Source organism: Pristis pectinata, chromosome 19, assembly GCF_009764475.1.
Source record: "Pristis pectinata isolate sPriPec2 chromosome 19, sPriPec2.1.pri, whole genome shotgun sequence".
NCBI classification, from domain to species: Eukaryota; Metazoa; Chordata; class Chondrichthyes; order Rhinopristiformes; family Pristidae; genus Pristis; species Pristis pectinata.
This window is the reverse complement of record NC_067423.1, coordinates 43,172,866-43,185,630: the sequence shown is the minus strand read 5'-3', so window position 1 is coordinate 43,185,630 and position 12,765 is coordinate 43,172,866.

Below are 12,765 nucleotides of genomic sequence, written 5' to 3'. Positions count from 1 at the left end.
CCTCTTAGGAAGGATGGGGAGACTGGAGAGGGTGCAGAAGAGGTTCACCAGGATGCTGCCTGGATTAGAGGGCATGAGCTGTAAGGAGAGGTTGGACAAACGTAAGTCGTTTTCTCTGGAGCGGTGGAGGCTGAGGGGAGACCTGATAGAAGTTTATAAGATTATGAGAGGCATAAGATTATAAGAGATAGAGTAGACAGGCGGTATCTTTTTCCCAACTTTGAAATATCTAATACTGAAGGGCATGCACTTAAGGTGAGAGGGGGTAATTTCAAAGGAGGTGTGCGGGGCAAATTTTATTACACAGAGAGTGGTGGGTGCCTGGAATGTGCTGCCAGGGGTGGGGGTGGAGGCAGATACGATAAAGGCATTTAAGATGCTCTTAGATAGGCACATGGATGTGCAGAGAATGGGGTGGATAGGGACATTGTGTAGGCAGAAGGGACTTGTTTATTTAGGTATTTAAATACCAGTTTAATTCGTTCAACACAACATCGTGGGCCAAAGGATCTGTTCCTTTCCTGTACTGTTCTACGTTCTAAACGTAGTCTGGGAGCGGCTACCTGTAGGTAAGTCTGCATGACACTAGTGGGAGTCATTCAGTGGTGAGAATTCAGGGTCAATGTGTTTCCATAACGTGAAAGGTAAGGACACGTCCAAGGTACCTTGGATGTTTGTGACCTTGCACCTTATTGCACCGCACTTTCTCTGTAGCTGTGACACTTTACTCTGTACTGTTATTGTTTTTACCTGTACTACCTCAATGCACTCTGTACTAACCCAATATAACTGCACTGTGTAATGAATTGACCTGTACGATTGGTATGCAAGACAAGTTTTTCACTGTACCTCAGTACAAGTGACAATAATAAACCAATACCAATACCAATGTTGAGGGATACCGAGAGCTGAATGAAAATCAGAAGTAAACGGCAGGTATAGAGAAATGAGATCAAGGGAGACTGTTCTGGAGTACAGAATGTGTGCGTGTGTATGAATATGTGCATGTATGTACAGTACGTATGTGTGCGTGTGCATGCACATGTATGTGTACGTGTGTGTGTTTGCATGTCTGTGTGTGTATGTGCGTATATGTGTATGTGTGTGTATGTGTGCATGTTTATGTGTGTGCATGTGTGTGTGTGCGTGTGTGCGTGTGTGTGTGTGTGCGCGCGTGTGTGTGCGTGTGTGTGTGTGTGCGCGCGTGTGTGTGTGTGTGTGTGTGTGTGTGTGTGTGTGCGTGCGTGCGCACACACGTGTGTGATGTGGGGGGATTTACTGATAATTCAATTAGAAGATAAGAGAGAGGTAGTAAAATGGCACAGGCGGGCAAGCTGACAGAAAATCCCAAAGCTTATTAAGGTCAAGAGGGTAACCATGGAAACTGTAAGGCCCAAAATCCCAGGCTGCCATGGGAGGAAAAGCAGGGGGCTGCTGGGGCTCTGACAGAAGGATTTCCATCTTCACCAGCCACTGGTGAGGTGTTCGGAGGACTGGAGGGCAGCAAACGTGACACCTTTATTCAGAGAGCGCAGCAAGAATAACCCTGGTAACTACAGGCTTAACGTTAATGGTAGGGAAATTATTGGAAACAATTCTGAGGGACTGGATTAATCTATACCTGGAGAGGCAGGGATTGATCAGGGATAGTCACACAGCACAGAAACAGGCCCTTCAGCCCACCATATCTATGCCAACCATCAAGTACCCATCTACACTTGTCCCGTTTACCAGCACCTGGTCCGTAGCCTTCTCTACCTTGGTGACTCAAGTGCATGTCTGAATACTTCTTAAATGTTGTGAGGGCCTCTTCCTCCACCAGCCCCTCAAACAGTGCATCCCAGATTCTAACCACACTCTGGGAGAAAAAAAAAAATCCTTCTTAGATCTGCTCTAAACCTTTTACTCCTCACCCTAAACCTCTGCCCTCTGGTCTTTCCCACGGGGAAAGATTTCCCTACTATCTACCCTATCTATGCCCCTCATAATTCTGTACACCTCTATCAGGTCCCTTCTTAGCCTCCTCCACTCCAAAGAAAACACACCCAGCCTCTCCAGTCTCTCCTTAAAACCAAAACCCTCCATCCCAGGCAACATCCTGGTGGATCCCCTCTGCACCCTCTCCAGGGTAGTCACATCCTTCCTACAGTGTGGTGACCAGAACTGCACACAGTACTCCAAGTGCAGCCTAACCGATGGTACAACAGTGGCAGCCTTCCAGTCCTCCAGCGTCAGTGGTGTAGCCAAGGAGGACCGAGAAATGGTGTTCAGAGCCTCCACAGTTCCCTCCCCTTGCTTGTTTTAGAAGCCCGAGATTCGTTGTCTTCCTGGCAATCTGAGATTACTGGCAAGTTATTGACTTCTTCAGATGTTAAAGCCCCCATCATTCGCTCTCCCGCTGGGTTACCAACATTGTACACTCAACCTCCTGAACCGTGCTCTCTTCATCATCCCCTTCAATTGCCAGGACAGGTGCGAGCTACTCATTAGATCCACGGCATCTTAGAACCAAGTTTTCCACCTCCACTCTTCTCATTTTCATATTTCCATTTTTCCCTACCACATAGGGGGCGACTCATAGAGTCATACAGCACAGAAACAGGCCCGTCAGCCCAACTCATCCATGCCGACCAAGATTCCCATCTAAGCCGGTCCCATTTGTCCATGTTTGGCCCATATCCCTCTAAACATTTCCTATCCATGTGCCTGTCCAAATACCTTTTAAATATTGTTAATGTACCTGCCTCAACCACTTCCTCTGGCAGCTCGTTCCACATACTGACCACCCCTGCATGAAAAAGTTGTCCCTCAGGTCCCTTTTAAGTCTTTCCCCCCTCACCTTAAACCGATGCCCTCCAGTTTTTGAATCCCTTTCTCTGGGAAAAAGACTGAGTGCATTCACCCTATCTATGCCCCTCATGATTTTATACACCCCTATAAGGTCACCCCTCAGTCTCCTATGCTCCACGGAATAAAGTCCCAGCCTGCCCAACCCCTCCCTTCAACTCAGGCAACAGAGTCCTGGCAACATGGTTGTAAATCTCCTTTGCACTCTTTCCAGCTTAGTGGCATCTTTTCTAAAATAGTCTGACTAAAACTGTACACAATACTCTTAAGTGTGGCCATGTCAACATCCTGTACAAGAGCAACATAACGTCCCAACTCCTATAGTCAACGCCCTGACCGACGAAGGCCAGCGTGCCAAACGCCTTCTTCACCACCCTGTCTGCCTGCGACGCCACTTTCAGCGAACTACGTACCTACGCTTCTCGGTCCCTCTGTTCTACAACACTTCCCAGGGCCCTACCGTTCACGGTGAGAGTCTGACCCTAGTTTTGACTTCCCAAACTGTAACACCTCTCACTTATCCGAATTGGAAGTCGTTTTCCAATCCTCGGCCCACTTACCCAGCTGATCGAGATCCCCCCCACCGCCCCCCGTAATTTTTGAAAACTTTCTTTGCTGTCTACGATACCACAGATTTCAGTCTCATCTGCAATACTCTGCTATTTTTGCAGATATCGTGCAGATATGGACAACACAACTGGTCAAGGGCTCCCAATCCTCTAGTTACTGGTCTGTTTAACGTAGCACATGAAGCAAAGGGTGAAAAAGGGGAAATAACAAAGGGAGGGGAACAAAGAACGAAAGGGAACGAGAAGGAAGTGGGTGATGGTACAGAGCTAGATTGGAGGAGTGGCAAAGGGGTGAAGTAGTGAGTGTCTAATACAGGCATGCACCTACTTCCATCAACCTGTGGGGACCACGACCAGAGGTCAACTGGAATCAATAACAGATATCTGTAGGGGCGACACGGTAGTGTAGCGGTTAGCGCGACGCTATTACAGCGCCAGTGATCGGGGTTCGATTCCCGTCGCTGTCTGTAAGGAGTTTGTGCGTTCTCCCCGTGTCTGCGTGGGTTTCCTCCGTGTGCTCCGGTTTCCTCCCACATTCTAAAGACGTACAGATAGGTTAATTTGGGGTTTAAGATGGGCGGCACAGACTCGTTAGGCCGAAAGGTCCTGTTACCACGCTGTAAATAAAAAATATAATTAAAAAAAAATTTAATTAAAAAAAAATTAATTTAAATTTAATCTTTTTGAGGAAACCCACGCTATCATGGGAAAAATATACAAACTCCTTACAGACAGAGGCCGGAATTGAACCTGGGTCGCTGGCACTGTAATAACGTTCCACTAACCACTACACTACCATGCCTGCCCTGACTGAGACCCAGGAGGTTCCTTCCAGTTAAGGACCTTTGGGGGAAAAGGCAGCATGAGAGCCATCTTACCGTTGAACCCGAGGAGCTTGTAGATGTAAGATGTTGAAAAATCTCGGGCCGTGGGGCTGTAGTTGTTAGCGATGGAATCACTGAAATACAGAAATCACAAGAGCTCCATCACTGATCCATCTAAAAGAATTCTCTTCGTCTTCTTATTCCCTGCTGATTACACCGTGAATAGCCGGGAATGCATGCAGAAAAATTAGTACAAACGATGACAACTTTTGACAAAATCAGGAAGCTTTGAGAAAATACTCCAGATCACAGGGTTACAGTTAACTTCAGGAGCAAGAGTAGGCCAATCGGCCCATCCAGCCTGGTCTGTTCAGTGAGGTCATGCCTGATCCAATCTGCTGCTCTCTTCCCTCATACTCCTTGGATCCCCTCGTGGTTCAACATCTGCCAAGCTCCACTTTGAATTCCAAGGGGTCGGAGAGAAGACCTTGGTCCTCACCTCCAGCTGAAGCCAGGACCCCTTCTTCTGAAATCCCCAGTTCGAGATAAGCCCACTGAAGAAACCGTCCACTCGGCACGCACCCTGCGGGGTTGTAGCACCTTTCACTCCGCCAGACCCCGGTGAGTCTGGGCTCGGTCTGCTTGGCCTCTCCTCCTGCATCGGCCTCTTCACGCCAGTCATCAACCTCTGCTCCATCTCCGATGGAAGCGCACAGTTCCACGGCTCAGCACTTCCCAAAGTATATTCCAGTACTGCCCTCTCCCCACCCCCCTTCCACCCCTCCCCCACTCCCCACCCCCCCTCCCCCTCTCCCCACCCCCTTCCACCCCTCCCCCACTCCCCACCCCCCCTCCCCCTCTCCTCACCCCCCTTCCACCCCTCCCCACCCCTCCCCCACTCCACACCCCCTTCCACCCCTCCCCCACTCCCCACCCCCCCTCTCCCCACCCCCCTTCCCCTCCTCCCCCACTCCCCCCCCCCCTTCCACCCCTCCCCCACTCCCCACCTCCCCACCCCCCTTCCACCACTCCCCCACTCCCCACCCCCCCTCCCCCTCTCCCCACCCCCCTTCCACCCCTCCCCCTCTCCCCACTCCCTTCCACCCCTCCCCCACTCCCCACCCCCCCACCCCCTTCCACCCCTCCCCCACTCCCCACCCCCCTCCCCCTCTCCCCACCCCATCACCACCCCTCCCCACCCCTCCCCCTCTCCCCACCCCCCTTCCACCCCTCCCCCTCTCCCCACCCCATCACCACCCCTCCCCACCCCTCCCCCTCTCCCCACCCCCCTTCCACCCCTCCCCCTCTCCCCACCCCCCTTCCACCACTCCCCACCCCCCTCCCCCTCTCCCCACCCCATCACCACCCCTCCCACCCCTCCCCCTCTCCCCACCCCCCTTCCACCCCTCCCCCTCTCCCCACCCCATCACCACCCCTCCCCACCCCTCCCCCTCTCCCCACCCCCCTTCCACCCCTCCCCCTCTCCCCACCCCCCTTCCACCCCTCCCCACCCCTCCCCACCCCCTTCCACCACTCCCCCACTCCCCACCCCATCACCACCACTCCCTGCCCCCACCCTGGCCCCACTCCCCACCCCTACCCCACCCCACCCTGCCCCCACCCTTCCCTACTCCCCACCCCATCACCACCCCTCCCCGACACCCCACCCTCCCCCACCCTGGCCCCACTCCTCACCCCACCCCACCCCCACCGTTCCCCCACTCCCCACCCCTACCCCACCCAACCCCGCCCCCACCCTTCCCCAGTCCCCACCCCATCACCCCCCTCCCCCACTCCCCACCCCATCACCACCCCTCCCCACCCCTCCCCCACTCCCCACCCCATCACCACCTCTCCCCCACTCCCCACCCCACCATCCCCCCACCCTTCCCCCACTCCTCACCCCTCCCCCACCCCACCCCACCCCCACCGTTCCCCCACTCCAGTACAGCCCACCCCCCCCCCCCCCCCACTGCACCCGCTCCCTGTCTGACAGCTGCACACTCCCCAGTGAATCCACAAAGCCCACGGCCAGTTACAGGTCTTAATTTTAAAGCAATCCTCGCCTCGCTGAATTACATTCACTCTATTCATTTCCCACTTGAAAAGGTCCATTAGTTATAGGGGAAGTTGGTCATATGAGATGTTCCTCTGATCACTTGTATCAGAGTGATGACGTGCAGTGAGCTGGCCCATTAAACCATTAACTATCCCCAGTCAGAATCTGCTGCTGCTTGAGGAAGTTCATAAACCAACATTCCACTCTGCAGCCCATGCAGGCGGTGTAGGTGTGTCAGGACTAAGCTGTTATAATGTCTGTCAGCCCAGTGACAAAGACTGTCTGGTCTCGATAAGAGAATCTGAGGTTAGTAAATGAACTACAAGACATGCCTGGGGTCTATTGTCCACGCAGGGTGTGAGTGCGTGATCCATTAGTGTCCTTAGTCTCATTACACCCACGATTCACCCACTACTGTTTCCAGAAGGCGTTCATGGCAGTATGTCCCAATCCATTCACGTGTCGCCAAATCCTGCTCTAACTTTGTTTATAAGTTTGCAGTCGACACCACGGGATCTCAACCAACAGAAAGACAGAGTGCAGGAAAGAGATAGAGAGCCTAGTGACATGGTGTCATGACAACAACCTTTCCCTCAGTGTCAGTAAAACAAAAGAGCTGGTCATTGACTTCAGGAGGCAGGGTGGAGTACACACCCCGGTATGTAGCAATGGTGCTGAGGTGGAGATGGTTGAGAGCTCCAAGTTCCTGGGTGTAAATATCACCAGCAACATGTCCTGTGTCCTGGTCCAACCATGTAGATGCCACGGCCATGAGAGCTCACCAGTGCCTCTACTTCCTCAGGAGGCTAAGGAAATTCAGCATGTCCCTGATGACCCTCACCAATTTTTACAGACACACCATAGAGAGCATCCTATCTGGATGTATCACGGCTTGGTACGGCAACTGCTCTGCCCGGGACTGCAGGAAACTGCAGAGAGTTGTGGACACAGTCCAGCGCATCACGGAAACCACCATGGACTCTGCCTACACTTCCCGCTGCCTCGGAAAAGCAGCCGACGTAATCACGGACCCCTCCTACTCTTGACATTCTCTCTTCTCCCCCCTCCTGTTAGGCAGAAATCAAGTACCACTTGGCTCAAGGACAGCTTCTATCCCGCCGTTATCAGACTCTTGAACGGACTTCTCATACACTAAGGAATGAACTTTTGATCTCCCGATCTACCTCGTCATGGCCCTTGCACCTTATTGTCTGCCTGCACTGCACTTCCTCTGTAACTGTAACACCATATTCTGCATTCTGTTTTTTCCTTTTTGCACTACCTCAATGCACTTACGTACGGAATAATCTGCCTGGCTGGCATGCAGACAAAAGCTTTCACTGTGTCTTGGTACACGTGGCAATAAGAAACCAATTACCAGTTCCAGCACTCAGCCACTTTCAAAGTCAATACTGGGCCCAATGGTGCAAGTAGGGACTTATTCTCATTGGGTCATAGGGTCGTACAACATTGGAGCAGGCCATTCAGCCCATCTTGTCCATACTGACCAGTGGGCACCCATCCATACCAACCCAGCACTTGTCCCGTACCCTTCCATGCCTCAGTGATTCAAGGGCTCGTCTAGAGACTTCTTAAATGCTGTCAGTGACTCAGCTTCCACCCCTCCCTCCGACAGTGTGTTCCAGGTTCTCACCGGTCTCTTCAGAAGGCCTGGAGGTGGTGGGGCTGCGCAGTTCGGGTGGGAGACACGAACACCCAGCCCACACTGCTGCTGAGCACACAGAGGAGGCCGGGGAAGGGGTATCACCTTCTTCTTGGAGCCCCTCGGGGCTGAGGATGACTTGCTTCCAGTCCAGTTCTGTGGGTCCCGAATTGCGGCCAGTGAGGCTAAAGTTGAGCTGTCTGATGGGGCAGTTGGATGGGACTAGTTTGTGAGGTGGGGCACTCCTTCCACTGCTTTCGTGAGCTTCCAAAAACACTCAAGGTTCTCAAAGACATCACAGGTGCCCCTTCCTCACTGGTCTTGGGCCAGGAATCTTCAGGAGTTACTTTTTCTGAGGAGGTTTTTTAGAACATCCTTCAGTCATTTCCTAGTTACCCCTTGCCGTCTGTCTCAGATATGTGGCTGACGTGGTCGGTGTGACCAACTGAATATCACATGGGTCTGACAGAGTAAGGTCTTGCTCCAGAGAAACAGGTGCCTGCCTGAAGGGGAATACACAACAGGCGGAGCAAGCAGTTTAGCAAAAGGCAACAAACCAAAGTGATTAAAATAAGCAGCTAAGTCATTCAGAAGGGAGAGAGCCTAAGACAGGTTGTTTAGAGCCTGCCAGGACAAGGTTTAATGAGGAGATTGAAGGCAAACATTTGGAGCCCAAGAGAAGAAACAAATACACACCACTAATTGTGGTGAAGCAGTGGACTGTGACAAACAGAAGCCCAGGGCACGCCGAGTCTCGGTGAGGGTTAGCTCAATAATGCAGCGGTAGGAAAACAATTTGAAAAGACAAAGAGTCTGCTGCAAAACATGTAGAGAAGGAACTGAACAAGTGGTTGCCAAGAGTCCAACCGAAGTCCAGAGAAAATTCAGCAGCAGTACCTCTTCAATTCTCTCTCCTTCGCTGTGGGACCACCTCATGGATCTTACGTTACCCATGGGTATTTTAAGATCAATGGAAACCTGATTTGTATACATTGCCATGGTAACAACACAGTCATCCTACAGTTATCACAGAGAGGGATTCCTGCTATCTGACTACAGCTGATATCTGACTGTGACACTCTGAGTGCAGTGGGCTCAGAAATAAAATTAATGAATTAAATTACACGGTTTACATCAGCTCATGAGTCAATTAACATCGTTTTTTCTTTGCCCTCCATGCTGTCAAGTTTCTCACTTCCTCATCCTGGTACCAGCCTGCCTTTCACCACCAGTATGACAGCAGGGAGCTGGCCACAGAGAGGACAGCACAATTCTTCCTGGCCAGACTGAAGTCTTGAAGCAAGACCAACACTTGCACAGGAACGTTATGTGTTATTTGTGGAAATTACAAAGACATCAGAGAGACTCATCTGGTCTGGGCTTTAACAGAACTGGACAAAAACACAACCTGCTCTTCTACCGAGACTTCTGCATCTCAGGGCATTGCATGGAACTCCAGATCCAATGAAGGTCTCTCACTGTAAGACTGGCACACTCTACAGCCAATGAAGGACTCTCAACATCTGGTGACCACACTGCACAGCAAATGAAGGAGTCTTACTGTACGATCACTGTACTCTGGAATGAATGAAGGACTCTCAGTGTAAGATCTGCACGCTCCCCAGCCAATGAAGGACTCTCAATGTGACGTCACCACACTCCACGGCCAATGAAGGACTCTCAACATATAACCACTGCTGTAGGAAACGGCCCAATCAGTATATCCACTGCAAGCTCCCACAATAGCAATGTGACCGTTCTTTATCACATTGTTTGAAGGGAAAATATTAACCAGGACCCTGAGGATGATTCCCTTCTCTCCCCCAAAACACTGCAGAATCATTTCCACTGGCCTGAGAGCAGGCTGGGGTTGGGTCTAACGTGCCTCCCATAGCACCTCACTCATTCCTTCACTCATCTTCAATGACTTTTGATTGATTTTTCCGGCTCTGGGCATCAACAGCAAGGCCAGCAGATACTGCCCATTCCTGACGGTGGTGAGCTGCCGCCTTACATCACTGTAGACTTCTGATGAAGGTACTCCCATGGTGGTGCAGGGGACAGAGCTCCGTGGTTTAGACCCAGTGACGATGAGGGTCCAGTGACAGGTTTCCAAGTCGGGATAGCGTGTGGCATGGAGGGGTTCCTGCAAGTGGCGGTGTTTGGAGTTTGGCAGCTGCTGTGAGGCGGGTGCGGCGTGGGATGGACCGTGCACACTGCCCCACTGCAGCGGTGACTCAATCATTACTCCCTGGGATGGATGGAAGACCAATCAAACAAGTTGCTTTCTCCAGGAGTGTTCAAGATTCCCGAGCCTTGTTGGCCCTGTGTTTGTCCAGTCAAGTTATTCCATGATGTTCCCGACTTGTGCTTTCAGACGGTGGAAAGGCTTTGGTGCATCAGGTGGTGAGTCACTCGCCACAGGATGCAGAGCTGCTGACCTACTCTGGAGTATTTACGAGGCTTCTCATCGTTGATGTCCTCTGGAAACTGATGATGAGAGAGTGAGCAATGGTGAAGCTATTGAACGTGGAGAGTAGGTGGGTGGACTCTTTTCGGAGATGGTAACACACACGCAGTTAGCATGACCATTACTGTTAATAGCCCAGAGTTGGATGTTGTCCAGCTTCAAATCTCTGAGCTTTAGACTCTTAATGTTTTCTTTGCGAGCTGTCTCTTGTTTGTGAAGGCGTACTGCATGCAAATTGGCTGCTGTGTTTCACTACAACTCAGAAACAGTTCAATAACTGTCCACCGATGTGGTCTGGGCCTTCTGAGATTCTGACTGACGGTGTAGGATTAAACATTCTTCTTCCAACGATCGGAGCAGCACACCAAGATGTGGTCTGACCAACTTCATCTCTGTTGTTGTCGGATCCGGTCATTTTCGAATCCGCAGGTTCTTTCAGGAGTCCAAGAACGAGTTGAAAACAACTTGGTGCTTCACAAAGTTTTATTGGAAAAGTTTAAAACAAGGAAACAGTCACAGAGCTAAACACATGGCACTAGCTTTACTACTAGGGGATGAGCCGAGACAAAGGAACTAAAACTAAGCTAGGGCCAGGGGTGGGAAGAGACCAAGAGAAAGATAAACAAAAAAACGACACCTTTTATACCTGAGATAAGAGATACTCCTTAGCTAACAATAGTCCAATCAGAAAACCTATTAGATCCCTGTGGGAAAACCAACCAATGAGAAAACACGTATTCGCCTGATGGACGAACCAATAAGCTAGTAAGTGGCCACTCCTTGTGCAGCCACGTGAGGTGTATTAAACACTATATATGTTAAAAAAAACTACTTAAAACAGTCGAATCCAACATTGTCCACAAGTTTGTTCGACATGTTTTCTGTCCTCTTGGTTCTAGAGGAACATCCTCTGACAACTGCTCTGGCTACAATGGACAAGCTGACCATTGAGACAACTGTCTTTTTCAACTTGACCCTTCTTTCACATGGACAGCCTTTTACGATTCACATCACGTCGAACCTCATCTCCCACTGTTTGCGCAGACTTTCACGTTTCCCTTACTCACTCTCGAAGTTCCGAGCCTCGTCAACCTGCTCGGCCTCTCCTCACTCGGTCTGGTTTCAAATTTAACCCCTTTGCGTCAGGAGCACACAGGTCACCTGGAGCTGAGGGAGAAGGGATGTATCCGCATGAATGTAGGAAATCCACAGCGACTACCAATTAAGCGCCAAGGATCCAACAGAAGACAAATCCAAAGGCAAAAACTGGCAAGTACAACACAGGAAACAAAGCCACAAAGCTCACTAGCATTTCCCCACTGACTCTGTTTCACCCCGTCAACAGAAAACAAGTTCTACTTACAACGCACACTCAACCACAAAAGTCCCTGATCAACTTCACAGGAGCATCGCCAAACGAACACCAATTCTCGAGTCACAGAAGGAAATATTCAGGCAGATTACCAAAGGCTGGTGAAAGAGAAGGTTTTAGAAAGAGTGGGAAAGGGGGAAAGATTGGTACCGGTCTGGAGACAGAATCCTAATGCTTCAACCCTTGGTAGCTGAAGGCAGAGCCAGTGTGGACAGTCCGGATTCAGGGATAAGTGGAACCAGGAGATCACAAGATCACAAGACAAGGGAGCAGAAGTAGGCCATTCGGCCCATCGAGTCTGCTCCAAAGATCACAAGACAAGATCGCAAGACAAAGGAGCAGAAGCAGGCCATTCGGCCCATCGAGTCTGCTCCAGGCCCATCGAAAAGGGGAAAAAGAAAAAAGAAATGAAAAATGGGGGGGTGGGGGGAGAAGTCTGCTCCATGAGCAAGAAAAAAAACTATTCTGACCCCAATTTCCAGCCTTATCCCCATATCCCTTGATACTTTGACTAATTAGATGTCTATCTATCTCCTCCTTAAATGGCTCCAATTATCTGGCCTCCACGGCTATACGTGGCAAGGAATTCCATAAATTCACTACCCACTGGCTAAAGAAATTTCTCCTCATCTCTGTTTTAAACCTGTACCCTCTAATTCTAAGATTGTGTCCTCTGGTCCTGGACTCACCCACCAAGGGAAACAGCCTAGCCACATCTATTCTGTCCAGTCCTTTCAACATTTTAAATGTTTCTGAGGTCCCCTCGCATTCTTCTGTACTCCAGTGAGTACAGTCCAAGAGCCGACAAACGCTCATCATATGTAAGCCCTTCCATTCCGGGAGTTGAAGGGACTCACTGTCTTGGTGAAGCAGCAGCATAATCAAAGACCCCACCCACCCGGGTCATTCTCTCTTCTCTCCTCTTCCATCAGGTAGAGGATACAGGAGCCTGAGGGCACGT